Source organism: Arachis stenosperma, chromosome 10 (assembly GCF_014773155.1).
Source record: "Arachis stenosperma cultivar V10309 chromosome 10, arast.V10309.gnm1.PFL2, whole genome shotgun sequence".
Taxonomy (NCBI): Eukaryota; Viridiplantae; Streptophyta; class Magnoliopsida; order Fabales; family Fabaceae; genus Arachis; species Arachis stenosperma.
Window position 1 is genome coordinate 109728314 of NC_080386.1, and position 23048 is coordinate 109751361.

The 23048-nt window shown below is 37.0% G+C and overlaps 1 non-coding gene across 1 annotated transcript; it reads left to right on the forward strand.

The window, feature by feature from the left end:
• The first annotated feature begins 6091 nt into the window (after positions 1-6091).
• On the forward strand, positions 6092-6200 carry LOC130958640 (small nucleolar RNA R71). Its single transcript, XR_009077752.1, has one exon. It is a non-coding gene; the product is annotated as a small nucleolar RNA R71 (small nucleolar RNA).
• Positions 6201-23048: the final 16848 nt, after the last annotated feature.

The following is a 23048-nucleotide window of genomic DNA, read 5'->3' on the forward strand; positions in this document are numbered from 1 at the left end:
ATCTTCAATCTGCCATTCTAGTTTTAGGGGCCACAACAGGAGACCCAGTCGGTCTGGAACTCATCCCGGACTCTTCGTTACTTGTAGATGCACAAACCGAGATATCGAGACCAGGACTTGATGTTTTCACTTGATCAGTAAAAGCTGATTTAGTTGCTGAGGTTGGTGTTGTTCCACCACTAATGTTCCTATCTTTTTCCATCTTCTGCTGATTTTTCACACTGTCATGTCTTTTGCGCTAATCACAAACCAAACATCATCTTTCGTTACAACATCATAAAAATAACAGTTTATAAATCCAAAACACAATATGCCGAATAACCATACAACGAAATTTTAGACATGGTTATAGTATGAGATATCTTAGTGAGGATGTCAAGATGGCTGCTGATATTCTTTTATGTATCATCGTCTACTGGCTCCTTTGGGATTCTAGCAGGAACATTAGGACAACTTTTGTTGTAGTTTCCTGTCACACCGCAGTTTGAACACCTTCTCTGTTGCTTAAATTTTGAGTTTTTCTTGGGAGCTCCCTTACTCTTCACCACCAATGAGTCAACAACGTAGTCATCGTCTAAATTACTGTTTCGTGGATTTTCACCTCGCTTTTGGAGTTTTGTAATTGTGTTGACAACATCATTCATTGCTTCGACAAAATCACTTGAGTTCTTACATGCAACATCCATCAACCTAGAATACTCAGCACCCAACACACCCAAATGACACTTTAGTACCTTATCAGAATCACTTGGATCATCAATGTTTGACTTCATGAAATCACTTTTGGCATTCTTCGTCCAACACTTGCACACTAAGCGTTCTGGAATAACTTCAACGTGTTGGTGCTTTAAGCATGCGAATATGTGAATGCAGGAAATCCCTCTATTTTTGAACCACAGACACTCACAACGAAGCATCCCCCCAACTCTGTCAAACTCAACCATATGATCAATCTCTGGCACTACAAAACTATTACACTTGAAGTATAGTTTTCCACCATCCTGAATTACCATCTCTGTATTCATAGCACAAGCACCCTCAATTTCCTTCCTGACCTCCTGGAACATGTTACGAGTGAAAGTCTTTGCAGCAAAATCTTCAAGTGTTGAGTAATGAGGTTGTACATATCTTTTTGGTTGAATGACAAGTTTGCATATCCACCTTTTTGAGCAACCAAGTATCCCAATATATGACAGGTTGTGCAAATTCTTCGCCTGAGCTTTATCCGAGACACTAAATGTGCAATACTCAGGCATCATGCTAATGTCGAGTGGATCAATTAATCCATGAGAGTGCTCTTTGTAGAACGAAACAACCTTCCATTTATGAATTTTTCTATCGAGTCTTGCATGAATTCTCGCCTGGCAACAACTTCGAGTTAGGGGTTGGTGGTCCCTGATTCTTTCGTCCTTTTCAACCTCTTTCTTTCTTTATCCCGCACAATTTGGCGCATAATTACGCAACCATCACTATCGCGTCTGACTTCATCCAACCTCACAGCGAAACCGTGCATCATTGCATAAGTCTTGTAGAACCGATAAACAGCTTCCTCATCTGTAAACTGAAGTTACATGATATCTTCTCGTGACAGCTCTGCTATTCTCTTATCTTGAGGTCTATCTTCATCAGCCTCCAAATTGTCGTCTAAAAAATCTATATCGTCTCCTCTTGGGAAATCCTCATCAGAGTCTATTCCAAAAAATCGCTATCCGATGGCTCCATCTCCCAAAAATCAACATACACCTACAATTTATAAAAAAAACAAACACATCACCACACAATCATATACCTTCAATTGATAACTGAATGTACCCTCCACTTTGTTAAGATTCGAATCCATCCTACAGTGGAAAATTCCAATAGCTTTCTTCAAGACAAAACATTGAAACTATCAATTCAAGCCCTATATTTGTTAAGATTCTCGCTCTAAATAGATAAGCAAATTTCCATAACTAATGAGCTTAGTCATTACTCTTGTAAAGCAAAGTTTTTTAGAGGTATCAATTTTGAAGGACAAGCTATATATTTTCCCATAAAAGAAACATAATATCATCTGATATAAATAATATATGAATTGACAAAATAGAGAAAAATTCTTGTGGAAAAAAAAATACTTGTTATTTTAGTAACCAAATTTAATCAAGTTGGTCTGGTAGCTTATTAATACAATAGAAACCATTAAAAAAATAAATTGTAAATCTGATATAAAGAGAAAAGCAAATTCACCCTTACTACTCAAGTGATCAATGATAAAAAAACTAAATGAACAGAGACATGAAACCAAAAATTACTAATAGTTATAAACAAATTAAACATAAACTAATCTAGCATGACAGATAAAGAAATACCATCTTGAATATTAAATATTATGTGGAAAAATCACTCTAATTTATTCTAAATGAAAAGTTAAATTTTCATTCAAAAAGAAAAAGGGTCAGCTTTGGGTTTGAGTCTCTATACCTCTAAATAACATACATAAGACATTTTTATAATCTCATATTTCCAATAAGGCTCGTCCATATCCAAATCCAAATCATTTATACATATATACATAATGGAGTTTTATTAAACATAATCATTACATGTTTATACTTTTATTATACATAGCCATATGCAAATAAATTGCATAATCCACATCCATGCAAGTTTTTTTTTTTCAATCTTACCCATCTCTGCATCAGATTAGAGTAAACAAGTGACACCTTCACTTATCTACATGATTATATCCTTTTCTTTGAATTTAAAATACTAATAAAAAAATATATAATGATTCTCATAAGTGTAGAGAAATTAATCCATCAATTTACATCATAATTCAAAGGTGTTTATACTTGTATAAGAGAAAATGAAGACACAAAGTAAGTATCTAATTGGTAAGATAAATAAAGTCCTATTTTGTTTTGAAATTTTTATATTTTTAATTTATGTTTTGGTTTTTTTCTTGTCTTTCCTTTTTTAAGATTTAATGATTAAAAAAAATCTAGTGTTCATTGTTTTATTCACAAAAATCTAAAATTAGGAAACAAAATACAGACAGTGTAGGTAGGAATTTAACCCCAAAAGACCCAAAGCATGCCAAATATATTGAAGGCAGAACTAACAGAACTAAAAGAGTACTATTGAAGAACTAAAAGATTTTAATACAATCCATCCAATTGTATTTACTTTTATGTTTTCCATTTGGTTGACTAACTTCTTTGTATCTTAAAGACCTAAACAGACATTCTTATTCTTACTTGAAACATGCTTATGCTTGCAACATATTTTTAGATTGTTGTTTTTCTCCAATTGCTAAGTAGTATCCATCAAGTTTGTTAAAGTAGATTATGCAAATACATAGAGATGAACAATAAAGTAGTCAACTTAGTTCTAAGAATCTTATTTGTAAAAGAGCAATCTTGGTTATGTGTGTATGAAGGGGTGAATGAAGGGGTATTTATAGGGGAGGGTGGCTATGGGGGAGGGGAGAAAGGGGTGGGAAAGGTTTAAATTTGAATTGGGTGGGGGTTGGTGGGAGTTATGATGGGTTTAGGGAAGTGTTTGTGTTGGGAAGAGGGAAAGTATGGTGTGGCTTTCAAGGTATAGAAAGGTGAGAGAGAGTGTGATGTGGGTGGGGTAGGTGGAGATTCTGTGGAGCTCACTGGTCTTGAGAAGCTAGGGAATTCGAATTCTCTGCCTCCTTGTGGGCATTGAACGCCCAGCCTTGCTCCCTGGCTGGCGTCCAACACCAGCTTCTGCTCCCCATAGGGCGTTTGAACGCCTAGGGACTCCCTTCCTGGCATTCAATGCCAGGTCTCTGCTCCCTGTAGGGCGTTGAACGCCCTTGCTACCTCCAACATGGCGTTCAATGCCAAGTCTCTGTCCCATGTAGGACGTTGAACGCCTATGATGCCCCTTGGGTGGCGTTCAACGCCAGCTAGGGGTCTTCCCAGGGTGTTCTGCTCGTCCTCTTCCGTTGTACTTGTCTCTGTTCTAAGTACTGTACATGATCACAGATATTAAAAAGCAAAGGAAACAACTATGAAAACAACTTAATATAACTCAAATAGAAATAAACTGAAGAAAAAATAGAAATACTCTAATCATGGTTGGGTTGCCTCCCAACAAGCGCTTCTTTACCGTTACTAGCTTGACGGACAACTCCTTTACGGAGATAGATAGGGGCTCAGAACTTCACCCCTTATGGTGAACTTCTTCCATGTGCTCTCGTGAATGACCTCCACATGCTCTAGAGACAGGATTCTCTTCACAGTGTGTAGAATGACTGGGTTATCCGTGAAAACAACTCTCATGCCAGGTGAGAAACCTTCAAGAGGGATCTTCTTGTCCCTCCAACCCTTAGGTACCTTCTTCTTGGTGTCTTCCTTCTCAATGCTTGATGAAGATTACCCAACACCAAACTTATAGTTTGTGTCTGGGGGCTTTGTATAGCTCTGCACACAGAGAGAAGGTTCAAATGCTATGTGCTGCACGGTGGTACCTCTTTTGTCAGAGGGGGATTTAGGTTTGGACATCTTGAACAAGATGCAATTCTCATGCAACTGCAGAACTAACTCTCCCTTTTCCACATCAATTGTAGCTTTGGCAGTGGCTAGAAACGGCCTTCCAATGATGATAGACTCGTCCTTGCCTTCTCCAGTGTCTAGGATTATAAAGTCCGCAGGGATGTAAAGGTTTTCAATCTTTACTAAGACATCCTCTACCATGCCATATGCCCTTTTTAGGGTTCTGTCTGCCATTTCTAAGGAAATGTTGGCATCTTGCACCTCTAGAATTCCCATCCTTCTCAATACAAAGAGAGGCATGAAGTTGATGCTTGACCCAATATTACACAAAGCCTTCTCAAAGGTTATTGTCCCTATGGTGCAGGGAATTAGGAAATTTCCGGGGTCTGGCCTCTTCTGAGGCAGCTTCTTCTGAACCAGGACACTGCACTCTTGGGTAAATACTAAAGATTCCTTCTCTAATGCGTCTGTTTCACAGAATTTTGCATGCAGCTTCATGAGGGTTTCCAAGTACCGAACAATTTGCTCTTCCCTAGTATTTCTCTGCCTCATCAAAGTAGGAGTATTCTTCAAACTTCAAAATCTGCAATAGGGCATTCAAGGGAACTTCTATAGTCTCCTTATGAGCTCTGATTTTCCTTAGCTCTTCAATAGAAGGGTCCTTAGTAGGCGTTGAACGCTCATCCTCTCCCATTGTGGCATTCAACACCACAACTTGTTCCTCCTTAGGTGTTGAATGCCCAGCTACTCCCTTGCTAGTGTTCAACGCTAGAAGCTCCTCTTCAGATTCGGCAACAGCTTCTATAGTGAAGGTCTTGCACTCTTCTTTTGGGTTTACTTCAGTATTATTTGTGAGAGTGTTAGAGGGGATCTTAGGGATTCTCTTGCTTAGCTGACCAATCTGAACCTCCAGATTCCTGATGGAGGACCTAGTCTCTATGATAAAACTTTGAGTGGTCTTAGAAAGATCAGAGACTATGGTAGCTAAGTCAGAGAGACTCTGCTTAGAAGTCTCCATCTGTTGCTGAGAAGGTGGGAATATTCTGTTATTGAACCTATTCTAGTTTCTTCCACCTTGATTATTGATGATGCCTTGATGAGGATTCTGTTGATCCCTCCATGAAAAGTTGGATAATTCCTCCCTGATGAGTTGTAGGTGTTTCCATAAAGCTCATTATTGAGATTTCCTGAGAAATTTCCCATATAGTTAACCTCTTCCATCATGGGTTGATATGGATTATAGGCTTCTCCTTCATAGGATGCCTCTTGAGTGCTGCCAGCTGCAGCTTGCAATTCAGTCAAATGCTGAGAGATCATGTTGACCTGTTGGGTTAGGATCTTATTATGGGCCAATATGACATTCAGAGTGTCTACTTCCATGATTCTTCTTTTCTGAGTAGCTCCACTGTTCACAGGGTTCCTCTCAGAAGTGTACATGAATTGGTTATTTGCACCCATATCAATGAGTTCCTGTGCCTCTTCAAGCATTTTCTTCAAGTGGAGTGATCCACCAGCAGAGTGGTCCAATGCCATCTTGGACATCTCAGAAAGACCATCATAGAAGATATCTAGCATGGTCTAATATGAAATCATGTTAGGAGGGCACCTTCTGATCAGTTGCTTGTATCTCTCCCAAGCTTCATAGAGGGATTCACCCTCTTTCTGTTTAAAGGTCTGAACTTCCACTCTAAGCTTGCTCAGCTTCTGAGGTGGAAAGAACTTGGTCAAGAATGCATTGACCACCTTCTCCCAAGAGTCTAGGCTTTCCTTAGGCTGAGAATCCAGCCATAACCTAGCTCTGTCCCTTACAGCAAAGGAGAAAAGCATAATCTTGTAAATCTCTAGATCTACTCAATTAGTCTTGACAGTATCATAGATCTACAAGAAATCAGATATGAATCTGTTGGGATCTTCCTGTGTAAGTCTATGAAACTGGCAGTTCTGTTGAACTAGAGTGACTAGTTGAGGCTTCAGCTCAAAGTTGTTTGTACCAATGGTAGGTATAGAGATGCTCCATCCATAAAAGTCATACGTGGGTGCAGTAAAGTCACATAGGACCTTCCTTACATCTCCTCTATCATTGGGATTGGCTGCCATCTCTGTATTCTCAACTTCTTGTTCGAAAAGCTCTATGAGGTTTTCTCCAGAGTGTTGTACTCTAGCTTGTTGTAGCCGCCTCCTTAGAGTCCTCTCAGGTTCAGGATCAGGATCAAAGAAAGGTTCTTTATCTCTATTTCTACTCATAAACAAGAAAAAGAAAACCAAGAAAGAGAAATAATGGGAGTTTCTATGTCAGAGTATAGAGAACTCTATGTGAGATATTTGAAGAAGAAGAAGAATGAATGTGGAAGATAAGATGGAATTCGAAAATATAGGGGGATTTCAAATTTTAAGAATGAAAAGGAAAACTAGAATTAAAATCTTTTTGTTTTTGTTTTATTTATATATTGATTTTCAAAAATAATAAGGGAATTAAAAGCTAAGACAACGAATTAACTAAAAAAATTTGAAAATTAAATGTGATTTTAGAAGTAGTTTTCGAAAATAAAAGAAAGAAAAAGTCAAAAAAGATTTTGAAATTCAAATTTAAAAGGAAATAAAGAATTGAAATTTAAAAGTTTTAAATTTAAAAAGAAGATAAGATAAGTAAGTTTTTAAAATTTTAAAAAGAAAGATAAGATAAAGATTTAAAAAGATTAAGAAAGATAAGATTTAAAAATTTAAAAATTTTGAAGATTAAATTTTAAAAGATAGTAAAGATTTAAAAAGATAAGAATTTAAAAATAAAAAATTTTAAAAGAAGATAAGATAGGAAGGATTTAAAGTAAAAAGATATGATAAAGATTTGAAAAAGATTTGAAAAGATAAGATTTGAAATTTAAAATTTAAACTTTACTAACAAGAAAACACCAAACTTAAAATTTTTAAATCAAGATAAGAAAAAATAACAAGATTTTTTAAAATTTAAACAAAGATAAAAGAAATATATTTTTCTGGATTTTTGAATTTTAAAGAAAAAAACAACTAAGAGACACCAAACTTAAAAATTTAAGATCAAATGACACTAATTTTCGAAAATTAAAGGAAAAACAACTAAAAGACACTAAACTTAAAATCTTAAAAATCAAACACGGAAAATTACCAAGAACAATTCGAATATCGAGAAGGGAAAATAAGAACACTTTTGAAAATTCAAAGAAAAAGATGAAAACAAAAAGGGACACTTATTTTCGAAAAATTGGAAAAGAAAAGACTCGAAAGAAAAACACCAAACTTAAAAACTGACACAAGACTCAAACAAAAGATAAAGATTACTAAAGGAAAGAAAGGTTTTGAAAGTTTTTTAAAAAAAAAAAGAAAATAAGAAACACAAGTAAAAGAGCAAATAGACCGTAGAAAGTACATAATCTAAGCAACAAAATAGTCCGGTAGTTTGTCAATCTCAAAGAATCCCCAACAACGGCGCCAAAAACTTGGTGCGCAAAATTTAACTCCGCACAACTGAACCAGCAAATACACTGGGCCGTCCAAGTAATACCTCAAGTGAGTGAGGGTCGAATCCCACGAGGATTGTCGGATTGAGCAAGCAATGGCTACCTTGTAAATCATAGTCAGACGATTCGAAAAGATGGTTGTTGGTTGAAAGCATAACCGAATAGTAAAAGAAAAGAATACCATATTGATTTAAAGAAAATAATGATAATGATTTAGTTAAGGCTTCGGAGATGCTTATTCTTTTCGGACTAACTTTTCTTACTGTCTACTTCAATAACGAATGATTCATTCAGTGGCAGCCACAAGTGATTAACTTAAGTCCTCTCATCAGGTTAATCTCTTCTAAACCATAGCAATCCACCATATTCGAGTAACTCATGTCCTCTCATCAAGTTAACCCATGGCTTCTCACTATAGCCGAAGGTGAAGCTCTAAGCAATCCACTCCCCTTCACAATCCAACTCAAAACGCCACAGATAAGGTTAGATCTTCTGGATCAGAGAATGCTGCTTTTTTTACTATAGCCTTCACACCATAGAAACCTCAGTAACCCACAGTCAACAGGATTATATGTCACATATCCAAAGTTGCCCAGGTACTCTCTTAGAATCTGCAATGCATTCTCTAGCTTTAGTTCAATGCTATCTGGGTCAGGACTCACACGGAACCCATGTAGAACAAGGATGAATGTCATGGTTCACCCCCAATTCATTAAGATTGAAGAACGAGAACGCATAAGAGAATAGAATCAGACATATTGAAATAGAAACAGTAACATTATTAATCCATGAGAATCAGCAAAGCTCCTAACCCTAACTTAGGAGGTTTAGTTGCTCATAGCTTACAAAAAAACAATGATGAATTCGAAAATAGGGTCAAAGAAGTCATTCCTAACATGGGTGATCTTCTCCTTTAAATACTAATATAATAACTAGAGATTTCCGAAATAAGATAGACTGGACTCTTAGTGTGAAAATCCACTTCTTGGGCCCTCTTGGTGAGTGTTTGGGTTGAGCTTGGGATGAATCCACGTGTTGAGACTCCTCTTGGGGCGTTGGACGCCAGGCTTGCTCCCTTTAGGGCGTTGAAACGCCAGGCAGGGGGTCATTAGAGCGTTCAACACCCGTTTTAGGCCATCATTTCCAAAGATAATATGCATTATTATATATTGCTAGAAAGTCCTGAAAGTTATCTTTCCAACGCTACTGAGAGCGCGTCAATTAGACCTATGTAGCTCCAGAAATGCTCGTTCGAATGCATGGAGGTCAGAATTTGACAGCATCTGCAACCTTTTCTCTGTCTCTGAATCAGACTTTTCTAAAGCTTGCCAGAATCCCACAAAAATCACCTAAAAATAGGAAAAGCACTAAAACTCAAAGTAACATCCAAAAAGTGATTTTTGCACTAAAACCTACTAAGACTTGATAAAACATAACAAAACATAACCAAAAACACTAAGAAAACAGTACTAAAAAGTGTATAAAATATCCGCTCATCAAAAGGCACCAAAAAACTTGGTTCAAGACATTGAGATTCCTAACAGCTTAACTGGCAAGTGCACCGGGTCATCCAAGTAATACCCTAGGTGAGTGAGGGTCGATCCCATGAGGATTGCTGGACTGAGCAAGCAATGGTTGTCAAGTTGGACTTAGTCAAGCAAATTAGAAAGGGGTTTGGTGAGTTGCAATTTGCATAAACAATAAATAAGCAAGTAAAGAAAATAGTAAACAGTTTGGTGTGAAAGCAGTGTGAGAAAACAGTTAAGGTTTCAAAGATGTTTATCTTTCCGGATTAAAGTTTCTTACCAACTATTTTAACAATAAATGATTCATTCTATGGCAAACCATAAATTTCTAAACCCTAATCTCTTAGTGATTTAGCCTTCTCTAACCTTCATTAACCGACATTCTCGTGGTCACTTAATTTTGATTAGAGGGCTAAGTTCAGAAAACTAGTTTAACGCCACACCCTAATTATCCAAGACTAACAGGATTATATGTCACATATCCCAATCAGTTCATGTAATTAGCAGTTCAGGAGGAATTTGATTTCAAGTTGTAGTTTAAGCGAGATAACCCTCTCGAGAATCACAAGAACTCATGTAGAAAAGGGTCATACTCTCGTTCCACCCAGTTCATAAGATTAAGAACAAAAACAATCCTTAGATTTGAATCAAAACATTAATTAAAATAGAAGAATAATAGTTCTAATCCATAGAAATAAACAGAGCTCCTAACCTTAACCAAGAGGTTTAATTGCTCATACTTACAAATAAAATCAGGGTTCTTCCAAAAGTGTGACGTGTGAAAGAGAGAAGATCCCAATTACAAGAGATCTTTTCCCTTTTATACTAACCAAATTTATTTGAAACTAAAATAAAATATTCAATTCTAAATCTAAAATATTTTGTTTGTAAATAAAAATAACTAAAATAAGATAAAAGACAATAATTAAAAGCTAAATCCCACTAAAGATTAGTTTGACCCAAATTTGGGCATTTTCCTGGCATTTTTCTGGCATTAAACGCTGGTAGGGGGTTCTGGCACTGGTTCTGTCCTCTTTGGAATTAGCGCCAGGTTTGGCAGTGATTCCAAAAAAAAGTATAAACTATCATATATTGTTGAAAAGCTCTGGAAGTTGGCTTTCCAATGTTGAATAAACTACCAATCCGGCTCCTGTCCATTTCTCAAAATGACAACGCGATCCCTCAAGAAAAAAATGATCCACTTTAGTCCCTATCCTTTATTTCGTGACACAATGCGGTCCTTGTGACTGTTTCTCCGTCAACTCTTAACGAAAAATGCTGACGTATCAGGTTCAAAAATGGACAGGGACCTAATTGTCTATAGATTTAAATTTGTTAAGGGTTTATTTGTCTTTATATTTTAAACGATATTTTTTTCAAATTATTTTTTTATTCATTATATTAATATGCTTTTTCAATAAATTATTGAACATATAGTATGATAAATACAAACTAATTAATAAATTATTCAAATTAAAAAATATCATTTATTATGAAACTAAATAAATAATTCAAATATAATTTTTAAATATATAAATAATAAACATTAAAATCAGTTAATACATCAATAATAACGCTATGATGTTAGAGTTATTAATTTAATGCAAAGATATCAAATAAAATTATTAACTTAGTTTAAAGAGATAAAAAATTAAATTTGTTATTACACAGAAAAATTTTACTATATACCAAATAATGTGTTTATTAGTTTTCACTTTATTGTAAAAATTATCTAGATCATAATACTTGATTTTAAGTAAAATATATGTAAATTTAATTGAATTTTAATATACATAAAATTTTAATCAATCCACATTATTCTTATATTGATAATTCTTATTGATGCTTTGAGTTTGCTAAGTTTATAAATAAATAAATAAATAAATATATATATATATATATATATATATATATATATATATATATATAGTATTAGTTGCCTATTCATAGTGTATTTTAATGCAAAATATCAACTAGAATTATTAATTTAGTTTAGAGAGATAAAAAAATTAGATTTATTATTACTCAAAAAAATTTTATTATATATCAAATAATGTGTTCATTAGTTTCTAATTTATTGTGAAAATTATCTAGATCATAATACTAATATTATATCATAGGATTATTATTATTAATGTATTAACCGTATTTTAGTGTTTATTAAATATTTAAAAATTATATTTGAGAATTATTTATTTAGTTTAATAATAAATGATATTTTTAAATTTGAATAATTCATTTAAAAATAATATTAATATAATGAATAAAAAATAATTTGAAAAAGATATCATTTAAAAGATAAGGACAAATAAATCCTTAACTAATTTAAATTTAGAGACAATTAGGTCCCTGTCCATTTTTGAACCTAACACGTCAGCATTTTTCGTTCAGAGTTGACGGAGAAGGAGTTATAGGGACCACGTTGTGTTACGAAATAAAGGACAAGGACCGAAGTGGATCATTTTTTTCTTGAGAGGTCGCGTTGTCATTATGAGAAATTGATAGGGGGGATTGGTAGTTCACTCTTCCAATGTCATTGAACTGCATCAAATGGTCCTCTATAGCTCGAATTATGTTCGTTGGAATGAAAGGAGGTCAAGGTTGATAACATCTACTTTCTTCCTTTATTTTTGAACAAAACTCTGCCAAATTCGTCCAAATTTCACCTGAAATAATAAAAACACCAAAACAACTCAAAGTAGCATAAAAGAAGATTTGGTACTAAAATATAATAAAACTTAATAAATTCTAACTAAAAACAACTAGAAAATGAAGGGGAAAAGGGTATAAGATGCTCACGCATCATCGCCTCTGTGGTTGCACAATTGGTTTGGCATCATCCTCAAGCAAGATCTTGTACATACACTTGGTTGGACCAATCCCCCTTAAATCATTGATGGTCCACCCGAGAGATGTTTTACGACTCTTGAGTACCTGAAGTAGCGCCTCCTCCTCCTCGTGTCTCAGAGAGGAGCTAATAATCACTGGATAAGTATCTTGTTCTCCCAGGAAGGCATACTTCAAAGAGGGAGACAAGGGCTTCAACTCAAGCTTCGGAGGCCCTTCCTCAATGCTAGGCGTGTGAGACTTCTCCTTCTAAGGTAGTGAATCATCAATATCAAGTAAATCATTCTTAGAAGGAGAATCCAGAACATCATCAAGATTTTCCGCTTCAATTGCCGCTTCAATCAAAGGGTCAATCATATCAACTCTCATACACCCTTTAGAGTCATTAGGGTGTTGCAAGGCCTCGAGCAAATTAAGGACAATTTCCTCTTCGTTGACCCTCAAAGTCAATTCACCTTTTTGAACATCAATAAGGGCTCTTCCTGTGGCCAAAAAGGGTCTTCCAAGAATAATAGAGACATTTTTGTCCTCTTCCATATCCAATATGACGAAATCGTCAGGAAAGATAAAAGGTCCTACTTTCACAAGTAAATTCTCAAAAACTCCAAGGGGGTATTTAATAGAACGATCAACAAGTTAAAGAGAAATACGAGTAGGCTTTACCTCATCAATTTAAAGCTTTCTCATTAATGAAAGAGGCATGAGGTTGATGCTAGCTCTAAGATCACATAAAGCTCTTTGAATAGTGATATCTCCAATGGTACAAGGAATCAGAAAACTTCCCAAATCCTAAAATTTCTCTAGGAGATTTTTTTTGGATAATCTCACTACACTCCTTAGTTTGTACCACTGTCTCACTTTCTTTCCAATCCCTCTTGTTACTCAACAACTCCTTCATAAACTTTGCATAAAAAGGCATTTTCTCAAGGGCCTCTGCAAAAGGGATGTTAATCTGAAGCTTCCTAAAGACTTCCAAAAATTTGGAAAATTGCTTGTCTTTGGATGCCTTCTGAAATCTCTGAGGATATGGCATCTTAGGCTTATATTCAAGAGCCTCAGAAAATGTTGGATGTGTATCAAGAGTGACCAGAAAGGGGTTGTTAGGGTATCTAGCTGGAACGTGTTCCACCTCTTTATTTTTCCCTTCCGGAGTTTTTTCTTCAACCGGCTCCTCATAATCCTTAGCCTTTGATCCTACTATTTTACCACTTCTCAATTGGATGGCCTTGCACTCTTCTCTTGGGATGGGCATTGTATCACTAGAAAGAGTATTAGGAGGTCTCTCAGGTGCTTGTTTGCTCAACTAACCCACTTGAATCTCTAAGTTTCTGAGTGACGCTTTAGTTTCCTGCATAAAGCTGTGTTGATTCTTGGAGAGTTCTGCAACAATAGATGCCAAGTCAGGGACACTCTGAGGTTGAGAAGGTGCTTGCTGTGGTGGAGAGGCTTGAAATTGATGATTGTTGAAATAATTCTGATTGAAACCGCTTTGAGAGTTGTTGTTAAAATTCGGTTGTTGCATCTGAAGTTGCTCTTTCCACCCAAAGTTTGGGTGATTCCTCAACCCTTGATTAAAATTCTTGGAATAGGGATCATTGTTGGGGTTTTTAGAGGAATTTTCCATATAGTTAACCTGTTCAAGAACAAACTGGCTATAGTCGTAAGTCTCATCTTGAGGGAAGCTGCCACTCATATCATAGGAAGTATCTTGAGCATTAATAGCTGAGACTTGCATTCTACTCAAGTGTTGTGTTAGAGCATTGATTTGTTGAGAAATAGCCTTGTTTTTGTCAAGAATAGTATCCAAGTATCCAATCAACTCCATAGCTTCATCAGAGGTCTTCATGTGAAGTGACCCTCCTACAGATTTATCTAGAGACATTCTGGTGGTCTTAGAAACTCCATCATAGAATATCTGTAACTGTATCCAGTCTGAGAACATATCAGGAGGACACTTCCTGAGCATCAAATTGTACCTTTCTCAAGCTTCATAGAGAGACTTACCCTCTCTCTGTCTGAAGGTCTAAACGTTTGTCCTCAGCTTAGTCAGCCTCTGAGGTGGAAAGAACTTGGTCAAAAACCTGTTGACCACCTTATCCCAAGTATCCAAGCTCTCCATAGGCTGAGTGTCAAGCCACTGCTTAGCTCTGTCCCATATAGCAAATGAGAAGATAAGTAGCTTGTAGACATCAGGATTAACTCCATTAGTATTCACAGTGTCACAGATCTGCAGGAAATTAGAAATAAACAAGTTGGGATCTTCGTACAGAAGTTTATAAAACTGGCAATTTTGCTACACCAGAGATATCAACTGAGGCTTCAGCTCAAAGTTGTTAACAGCAACAGGGGGTACAACAATGCTATTCCTATAGAAATCTAGGTTATGAGCAATATAAGAGCCAAGTGTTCTCCTGGGTTGTTCAGGCATATTAGGAGGATTAACAATATTGGCATTAATCGAATTATTGTTATTGTTGACCTCCACAGTGGACTGTTCAGTTTTCTTCTGAGAGTTATCCCTGAGATTCTCAGCAGCCTTGTAAGCTCTAGCCTACTACAAATGCCTTCTTACAGTCCTCTCAATCTCAGGGTCAAAGTCTAGAAGGGGTTCTTTGTCCCTGTTCCTGCTCATAAACAGACAAAAAATAAAGAAAAGTGAAAATCTCTACGCCAGAGTGCAGAGAATTTCCAGTGAGGTATCTTGTGTAACAGAAATAAAGTAAAATGAACTAAATGAATAATTCTAACAATTCAAAAATCACACAGAGAAATAGACCACTAAAATAGAAAAATAATGAAAAGAAAAATGATCAGGAAAATAAAATAAAATTACTAAAGGGGGACACCAAACTTAATTTCAAAAATTAAGAAAAAACTTTAACTAAAATAAAGCTTAAATTTTCAAAAATTTTGAAGAGAAAAATAAATCAAAATCAAAATCTAGAAATGCCTAATCTAAGAAATTAGACAACGGTTAGTTGTCAATCACAGTCAATCCCCGACAACGGTGCTAAAAACTTGGTGCAGAATTAGAATACCACAACTGAATCGGCAAGTGCACCAGGTCGTACCAAGTAATACCTCAAGTGAGTGACGATCGATCCCACGAGGATTGATGGATTGAGTAACAATGGTTGAATGAATCACTTAGCCAGGCAAGCAGAAAGTGATGTTTTAGGGGTTCAAAAGCATTAAAACAATACTTTAGGAAGTAAGAAAGAAAATAGTAGAATTGGCGTGAAATGTATGTGAGAAAACAGTTAAGGTTTCAAAGTTATTCATTCTTCCGGATTAAGTTTTCTTACCAACTATTTTAATCATGCAAGATTCATTTCATGGCAAACTATGATTGACTAAACTCTAATTCCTTAGTGATTTAGTCTCCTCTAACTTAAACAACCACCAATTCATTGGTCACTTAATGTAGATTAGAGGGTTAGGTTCAATTTTAGTTTATTAGCCACAAAAATCCTAATTACCCAAATATAAGAGGATTATATGACACATATCCTGTTAAGTCCAAGTAATTAGTAGTTTAGGAGGAATTTACTTTCAAGCTAGTATTCAAGTGAGATAACTTTTCCAAGAATCACAAGACTGCAAGTAGAACAAAGGTTGTTCTTCCGATATACCCAAATTCATAAGATGAAGAACAAAAGTAATCCTTGAAACTAAATCATTACATAAATTAAAATAAAATAATAATAGTCTTAATCCATAGAAATAAATAGAGCTCCTAACGAGGTTTAATGGCTCATGATTCAAAGAGAAAACTAGTCAGAAAATGTGAAATGCATAAAGGTCCAGATTCCCTAAAGCTAATTTGATTTGAAACTAAAATAAAATAATACATTCTAAAGCTAAAAGATTTTGTTTGCAAATAAAAATAACTAAAATAAAAGAAAATAGAACAAATAAAAGCTAAATCTAACTAAAGATGATCTTTTGGTAAAGTGTGATCCGTGTTGCTGGCACTAAATGCCAGCTTCGGCGTTTAACAACCGAGGGGATAGAAACGCTCCTTCCAATTCTGCCTTGCTGGCGCTAAATGCCAAGCTTAGTGTTTAGCACCTGATAACCCACTATTTTGTGATTCGTATTGTGTTTAATTGTGTGGTTTTATCAAGTCTTCACCCACTTATTCATATGATTTGCATGTATTTACAATTCCTTCCTAAAAATATTTTATGATTAAAAACTTGCTTCCTTAGATCTTTTAGTTGTATATTTTTGTCTTCCTTCGTACCATTCGATGTCGTGATATGTGTGTTAAGTGTTTCAGGCTTCATAGGGCAGGAATGGCGTAAGGAATGAAGAGGAAGCGTGCAAAAATGGAAGGAACACAAGGAATTGAGGAGATGAGCAGCGAGAAGTCACGCGGTTGCATGGCTCACGCGACCGCGCGAAATGGAAGAAATCAGAGTGACGCGTTCACGTGTCTGACGCGACCGTGCGAATTGGAAGTTGCACGAACGACGCAAATGCATAGACGATGCGCACGCGTGGTACGAGAAACGCTGAGTGACGCGACCGTGTGGACGACGCGGCCGCGTGACGTACGCGATTTGCAAAATTTCAAAAGTCGCTGGCACAAATTCTGGGCCGTATTTCAACCCAGTTTTTGGCCCAGAAACACAGATTAGAGCCAAGGACCATGCAGAGACAAGGGAACAATTCATTCCACATAATTTCAAGTTTTTTAGATCTAAACTTACTCCTCTCCTAGGTTTCTTCTCACTTGAACATTCATAGATTAGGATTTTGAAGATTTTGGCTTTAGCTTTTGAGAAGAGTCTACCTCCAGTACTAGTCACTATAGTTTGTTATTTACTTTTTATTTATTCTTCCATATTCTTAATTCCTCTAGAGTTGACATTGGATTAATATCACAAGTTATTAATACAGACTATCTTTATTTTTAATTAATCTCTTTTATTATTATTTATTATGTCTTCTCTTATTTTCCCCATTGATTTTGTGAAGTCTATAATTATGATGAGTGAGTAGTTCCCCAACTTGATTGGGAGATGATTAAAAGGAGAACCTTGAGTTAGAATACTCAAGAGTTCAATTGTAATTGGTTTATCGTTGGTTGACTTGTTAATCACTAACTCTAATCCTTTCCAAGGGAGAGGATTAGGACTTGTGAATAGAAGTTGACTTTTAATTTGACTTTCCTTCATTCGTTGAGGGTTAACTAAATTAAAACAATGTCTAATTATTAATTGCTCTTGATAAAATTCTAACAAGGATAGAACTTCCAATTAACCTTCTCCCTGTTATGATTTTATTTAAATCATATAAATTCTCTAATTTAATTTTCTGTTCAACAAATTCAAAACCCCTTTTGAAAACCTCTGATTGATAAAATAGCACATCTTCCTGCAATTCGTTGGGAGACGACTTGGGACTCATACTCCCAGTACTTTATTTCTAAAATTTATGACAACCCTTTTCTAAATTGACGAGTGGATTTTTGCTGGTTAAGAACTGTACTCACAACGCCATTTTTCTAATTAATTCTTAATCTGTCAATTTTCGCTCACGTCAATTTTTGGCGCCGATGCCGGGGAGTTGCAATAGTGTGCTAACTTATTGATTGGAATTTATTTAATTGCATTTTTCTTTTTATTATGTTACTATGAGCTACACGTTTCTTTCATTAAATGACGCATTCACTTCCTGATCCAAGCTTGCCAGTATTTGACCCTGAAATTGAAAGAACTATTTCACGTATAAGGCAAGCTCGGCGTCGGCTAGTCCTCTCTGAGGACGAACCTGAAACGTCATCTAAAGAAGAAACAAGCTCCCTCTCTACTGATCCAGTTGATTTACGTGTAGGTGACATGGCAGCACCTAGGAGAGTCACTATCCAGGAGGCTGCAGCCCCTGATTTTACACTATAACCATTCCAGGCATCCCACCCAGCAGTGGCTGTGGATTTTGAAATAAAGTCTGCACTACTCAACTTCATGCCCAAGTTTCATGGCTTACTTGCTCAAGAGCCTATCAAGCACCTTAGGGATTTTCAGACAGCTTGTTCTACTGTTAAGCGTGATGGTACTGACGAAACTTCTATTCTGCTAAAGGCTTTCCCATTCTCTCTTGAGGGGAAGGCAAAAGAGTGGTACTACACTCAACCCGGAGTAACTATTTCTAACTGGGATATGATTAGAAGAGAATTTTTGGAGAAATTCTTTCCAGCTGAGGTTGCCGATAAACTGAGGAAAGACATACCCATGATCGTTCAGGACGAATTTGAGACTCTCTATGAATATTTGGAACGCTTCAATAATCTTCTGGAAGCATGTCCCCACCATATGATTGACAAGATAGTGTTACTCGGCTACTTTACACAGGGCATGAAATCTCAAGATAGGACCACATTGGAAGGTGCTAGCAATGGGTCTATGAAGAAGTACAAGACCTCGGAAGAGGCATGGCAATTGATCAACGACTTGCTGAATCTACTAGGAATCACAGGCAGAAACAAGGTCAGTTAAGAGCTGTTGTAGAGGTATCTTCCAGCAAGGAGACTGCTGCTATAACTCAGAGCTTATGTGAAATGACCAACTTACTGAAGCAGATACAACTAAGTTAACAACAAGCTTAGCAAGTTCAGCCTTCTCCACCACAACACAGCCAACAGTTGGTTCCCCAAAGAGTATGCGAAATTTGTGCAGATTATAGTCATTATACTTATGAGTGTCCGCAACTCCAACCGGAAGACTACACTGTGGCAACCACTCACAACTTCTATGACCGCCCCAACCAAGGGTACAATCAAGGTGGCAGCTACAACCATGGATGACAGGATAACCCCAACCAAGATTGGAGAGATAATTCTAACCAGGGTTGGAGGGACAATCACAACAGAGGAGGCAGGGATAACAATGGAAACCAGAGGTGGAATAACAATAACAATTTCAGGCAGCAGAATCAGAATTAGGCCTATAGAGCACCTCATCTAAGACAGCCTCAAGCATCTCAACAAACCCCTCAGATCACTTACTCCTCTTCATCTCCTAATGATGAGTTGCTTCAATCTATTGATCGGAGACAGCAAGCCATGGAAAACAATCTTACTTCTACTCTAAATGGTCTGAATTCTACCTTGTAAGCCCTTGTCTCACAGATTGGATCACTGAATAACTCTAACAACCAGTCTTCAAGCTCTGGTGGACTCCCCTCTCAACCATTACCCAAACCCAAGGGTGGCATCAATGCTATTACCCTGAGATCTGGAACTACATTGCAAGAGAGGAATCCAGAGGAACCAGGCTCACCAGAACACACCCCAGCTACGGACACGGTTGAGGTAGAGGATGTTAAAGAAGAAGATGAAGTACAGGGCATGACTGAAGCAGAAGCAGACCAACCAAGGAGTGCAGAACCCCAGCAAGCTGAAGCTATAAAAGACGCCACTCCTATTCCATTTCCACACCTTGCTAAGAAGCCCAGAAAGTAAATGGAACTAGATCCCAAAATGGTAGAGATTTTCAAAAAGGTTGAGGTAACTGATGAGTGGATAATTTATACGCTTTTTGGCATTGTTTTTAGTATGTTTTAGTTAGTTTTTATTATATTTTTATTAGTTTTTAGTTAAAATTCACTTTTCTGGACTTTACTATGAGTTTGTGTGTTTTTCAGTGATTTCAGGTATTTTCTGGCTGAAATTGAGGGACCTGAGCAAAAATCTGATTCAGAGGCTGAAAAGGACTGTAGATGCTATTGGATTCTGACCTCTCTGCACTCGAAGTGGATTTTGTGGAGCTACAGAAACCCAATTGGCACACTCTCAATGGAGTTGGAAAGCAGACATTCTGGGCTTTCCAGCAATGTATAATAGTCCATACTTTACCGGGCCCAAACTGGCGTTCCAAATCAGCTCAAAACTGCCCAGCATTAAACGCCGGAACTGGCATAAGAATGGGAGTTAAACACCCAAACTGGCACAAAAGCTGGCGTTTAACTCCAAGAAAAGTCTCTACACATGAAATCTTCAACGCTCAGCCCAAGCACACACCAAGTGGGGCCGGAATTGGATTTTTTTGTCATTTACTCATCTTTGTAAACCCTAGGCTACTAGTTCTCTACAAATAGAACCTTTTGCTATTGTATTTTCATCTTTTGATCATTTTCGATCTTAGGATCATCTTGGTTCTTCTGGTTCCCTCTCTGGGGCTGAAGCCAATGATCACCATTATCACTTATGTATTTTCAACGGTGGAGTTTCCACACACCATAGATTAAGGTATGGAGCTCTGCTGTACCTCGAGTATTAATGCAATTACTATTGTTCCTCTATTCAATTCATCTTGTTCTTGTTCTAAGATATCACTTGTTCCTCAACTTGATGAATGTGATGATCCGTGACACTCATCATCATTCTCACCTATGAACGTGTGCCTGACAACCACCTCCGTTCTACCTTAGATTGAGTGGATATCTCTTGGATTCCTTAATCAGAATCTTCGTGGTATAAGCTAGAATTGATGGCGGCATTCAAGAGAATTCGGAAGGTCTAAACCTTGTCTGTGGTATTCTGAGTAGGATTCAATGATTGAATGACTGTGACAAGCTTCAAACTCCTGAAGGCTGGGCGTTAGTGACAGACGCAAAAGAATCAATGGATTCTATTCCAACCTGATTGAGAACCGACAGATGATTAGCCGTGCTGTGACAGAGCGCGTTGAATATTTTCACTGAGAGGACGGGATTGTAGCCACTGACAACGGTGATGCCCAACATACAGCTTGCCATGGAAAGGAGTAAGAAGGATTGGATGAAGACAGTAGGAAAGCAGAGAGACGGAAGGGACAAAGCATCTCCATACGCTTATCTGAAATTCTCACCAATGAATCACGTAAGTATCTCTATCCTTATTTTATGCTTTATTCGCATATCATCTATAACCATTTGAATCTGCCTGACTAAGATTTACAAGATGACCATAGCTTGCTTCATACCAACAATCTCCGTGGGATCGACCCTTACTCGCGTAAGGTTTATTACTTGGACGACCCAGTGCACTTGCTGGTTAGTTGTGCGAAGTTGTGAAATTATGTTTAGACCATGGTATTGAGCACCAAGTTTTTGGAGCCATTACCGGGGATTGTTTGAGTTGTGAAATGAATGAATCACAATTTCGTGCACCAGTAACTGTTCCCCTTTTTGATGTTATTTAGCAAGTGCCTAAATATGCAAAGTTTCTAAAAGAATTGTGCATACAGAAAGACAAAATTAATGAATTAAAAACTATTCCTTTAGGTAGTTCTATATCTGCTTTAATGGGAAATATACCTGAAAAATGTAGTGACCCAGGCCCATGCATGGTTAACTATACCATTGGAGGTGTGATATTTTCTGACTGTATGTGTGATTTAAGAGCATGCGTGAGTATTATGCCCTTGTCTATATATAATGCTTTAAGGCTCCCTCCCTTAAAAAGGTCGGCAGCTCATTTTGTGTTAGCAGATAAAAGTATTATCACAGTGGTTGGAATTGCTGAAGATGTATTAGTGAGTATTAAGGGACTCACATTTCCCATTGACTTTTATATCCTGGAGATGCCCCAAAATGATTCAAGGAGACCTTCGTCAATCCTGCTTGGTAGACCATTTTTGAAGACTTTAAAATTCAAGCTGGATGCCTTCTCGGGTACCTACTCCTTTGAGATGGATGGCAGAACAGTGAGCTTCAATCTAGATAAAGCTATGAAGCATCCCCCAGAAGATCACTCCATATTCCAATGTGACATCATTGATGAGACTATAGCTGCAACTCACCAGGAAGAAATGGAAGAGAGTCACATGGAGCAAGATCCAAGTGTGGGGACACCCTCTGAACATACTGAAGATTCATCACCATTTTCACCAGGGCCAGAGGATCCAGAACCGAACCATGAGCGGAAAATATAATTAAAGCCCCTTCCTCCACACCTCAAGTATGCATACCTTGAGGACAAGCAGAAGTTTCCAGTCGTCATTGCAAAGGAGCTCACTTCCCAACAAGAAGAACAACTGCTTAGTGTATTGAGGACGCATAAGAAAGCAATTGGATGGAGCTTGGCGGATATAGTAGGCATCAGCCCTCAAGTCTGGGAACATAGAATATTCTTAGAAGAGGGAGCAAAGCCTGTCCGTCAACCTCAGAGAAGATTGAATCCCACCATCTTAGAAGTTGTCAAGAAGGAAGTAACTAGACTACTTGAGGCAGATATCATTTACCCCATTTCAGATAGCGAATGGGTCAACCCAATACAAGTAGTGCCCAAGAAGTCTGAAGTCACAACAATAAGGAATGAGCAAGGAGAACTTCTGACAACCAGAGTACATAATGCATGGAGAGTTTGCATTGACTACAGGCGTCTCAACCAAGCCACTCGCAAGGATCATTACCCCTTGCCATTCATTGATCAGATGCTTGATCGCCTATCAGGTAAATCTCACTAATGCTTTCTAGATGGTTATACAGGTTATTTTCAAATCCATATAGCTCCTGAAGATCAGGAAAAGACTACTTTTACATGTCCTTTTGGGACTTATGCTTATAAAAGAATGCCCTTTGGCTTGTGCAATGCACCAGCTACTTTCCAAAGGTGCATGATGAGTCTTTTCTCTGATCTCATTGAGACTTGTATAGAAGTTTTTATGGATGACTTTAGCGTCTATGGT